Source organism: Octodon degus, unplaced genomic scaffold (assembly GCF_000260255.1).
Source record: "Octodon degus isolate 3935 unplaced genomic scaffold, OctDeg1.0 scaffold00011, whole genome shotgun sequence".
NCBI lineage: Eukaryota > Metazoa > Chordata > Mammalia > Rodentia > Octodontidae > Octodon > Octodon degus.
This window is the reverse complement of record NW_004524587.1, coordinates 13,888,204-13,890,703: the sequence shown is the minus strand read 5'-3', so window position 1 is coordinate 13,890,703 and position 2,500 is coordinate 13,888,204. Positions and strand designations below refer to the sequence as shown.

At 39.9% G+C, this 2,500-nt stretch overlaps 1 protein-coding gene across 2 annotated transcripts in view; it reads left to right on the top strand.

Annotated features, from left to right (window-relative positions):
• Positions 1 to 2,500, top strand: part of Slc7a6 (solute carrier family 7 member 6) — a 40,296-nt gene that overhangs the window by 732 nt on the left and 37,064 nt on the right. Inside the window, exon 1 of one of the 2 annotated variants that reach the window (XM_004625838.2) lies at positions 321 to 394. The exons of the other annotated variant lie outside the window; for it this stretch is intronic. The gene's annotated coding sequence lies outside the window, so the exon portion shown is untranslated. Of the gene's footprint in view, positions 1 to 320; positions 395 to 2,500 lie in introns of those variants that run through there. 2 annotated transcript variants of the gene reach the window in all.

Genomic DNA, 2,500 nt, shown 5'->3' with positions numbered 1-2,500 from the left:
TTCGTACAAAAATTTTCGAAAATCCTCCACTGAGCTCCAAGCCAACGGTGTTGTGTAATTGTCAGTATAAATAGGAATCAACATCTAACTTAACAGATGTCGTGGAGAAACTCGGGCACTGGGCAATGTGCTAAGTGACACAGTTAAAAAGAATTCAGTCTCTCCCTGGCCCAGAATGGAGTGGGGCACACTGCCACTTCCAGCTAATCCTGCAGCGTAGTGGCAGAAGGCTCAGCCTTGTGGTGCTTTATTTCTGAGAACTGCTTCCTTATTTGAAGGTGGAGGAGGAGCAAACTTAAACCTGTGACTACTTCCTGAAGTCATTTTCACCTCTTTTTGCCTGGTGGGAACCCTTGGAGAAACTCCCCAGGCTGTCTACTGTCGTACCATTGTGGTATGTGATGGTGTTTACTTGTGATGGCGTTTGCTTCCTGAATTTGGTGGCAGCCAGTTTTTGAGTTGATAAGTTTGATTTTTCTTTCCTGGCAAACGTGGGAAACCGCAAGCCTGATTTTCTCTTTTATCTTCCATGCTTTTACCTCATTCCTTTATCTGACTGTGGACATGTTTTTTATTACGGACTAAAAGTGTATACCAGCTATGAGTCTGATCTTCCTGAAACTTTTTGTTTTCCTTTCCTCCTTTTCCTCCTCTCCCTCTCTGTTTTCCTTTCCTTTATTTACTGATCTCTTTGTTTCTAAAGTCTCGAAATTGTGGAGCTGTTTCTACAGAAATTATGCAAATAGTGTTCCCAGGATTTAGGAGGGTGGTGAGCCGCAGCTGCCTAGACGCGCCTGATTTGACATGACCAGAGTAGTTTTCTGATGAAGTTTCAGCTGATTGCTTCAGTCACATTGTCCAGTGACTGTGATGGATCTTAGTAATTGAGGGCTGCCTCTAAGGAGTATGTAAAATTTAGATTTTATAAAGGAAAATAACCAGCTTCTTTCTTTCTTTTTCTTCTCTCTTCTCCTTCCTTCCTTCCTTCCTTCCTTCCTTCCTTCCTTCCTTCCTTCCTTCCTTCCTGTCTAAGACAGGGTCTTGCTGTGTAGTTCAGGCTGAACTCAAACTTGGGGTGATCCTCCTGCCTCAGCCTCCCCAGTGCTGGGACTACAAGCAAGCACCACAACACCTGGCTAGGATTTGCTATTTTGATCTACCTAATTTGATACTTTCACTTGGTGTGTTTAGATCATTTATATTTAACATAAGTAATGATATAATAATCTGCCATCTTACAAAAATAGTCTTTTCTATTTGTTCTATACTCTGTTCCCCCTTTTTTTTTTTGTTTTGTCTGCTACTTTTGGATTATTTTGCATGATTCTGAAGTTTTTTTTTTTTTTTTTTTTTTAAACTGAGGGGGATTTAACCGGGGGCCTTCAGATTAAGCTACATCACCAGCTTTTTTTTTTTTTTTTTTGGTATCAGAAATTGAACTCAGGGGGCTGGGAGATAGCTCAGTAGAATAAGCGCTTGCCTGACAAGTGCAAGGGCCTGAGTTTGATCCCTGGTTTTGAAAAAAAAAAAAAAAAAAGAAATTGAACTTAGGACCATGCATTTGCCAGGCAAGCACTTATGCCACTGAGCTATCTCCCTGGCCCTCTTTTTTATTTTTAAATTTGAGACAAAGTCTCCTTAAATTGCCTAGATTGGACTCATCCTTGTGCCTCTGCTTCCCAGAGTGCTGTGATTGTGAGCTGCACCTGAATTATGATTGTTTTATCTCTATTGTATTATTATTATTAATGCTGGCTCATTATTATTATTATTTTTTTTTTTTTGTGGAACCGGGGATTGAACTCAGATCCTTGCGTTTGCCAGTCAAGCGCTTATCCTACTGAGCCATCTCCCCAGCCCCCTGGCTCATTATTTATACCTCCTCTTTTGCTTTCTTTTCCTTGTCTTAGTTTTACAATGTAGGTATGTATGTATTTGTTTTTGTCATACTAGGGATTGAACCCAAACCCTTTTGCATGTTAGGCAAGTGTTATAAATCTTTAATTATATTTTTTTATTAAATCTTTAATTATTAACAGTGTACCTTTAAATAATCCTGTATTGTTTTACACGTAATATAAGAACCTTGTACACATATTCTCCTATTTGTCCTTCCCATTCTTTGTGCTGTTGTCATTAGATACTTTTATATGAGCTATAAATCCAGTTTATTGCTACTGCTTTTGCTTTCGCCATCAGTCCTGTTTTGGGATTTTTTTTTTTTTGTTGTTGTTGTTGTTGTTGCACTGGGAATTGAACTCAGGACCTCATCCTTGGCAGGCAGGAGCTGTATCCCTGAGCTGGGCCCCATCAATTGTGTTCTAAGCAATTAAAAATGAACAACTTTACCAGGCTTGGTGGTGCATGCTTGTAAGCCCAGCACTAGAGAGGCTGAGGCAGGCAGGTTACCACAAATTTGAGTTCCAGCTGGGGCTACGTAGTGAGTTCAAGGACATCCTGAACTACATAACAAAGCCCTATCTCAAAAAACCAAAAACAA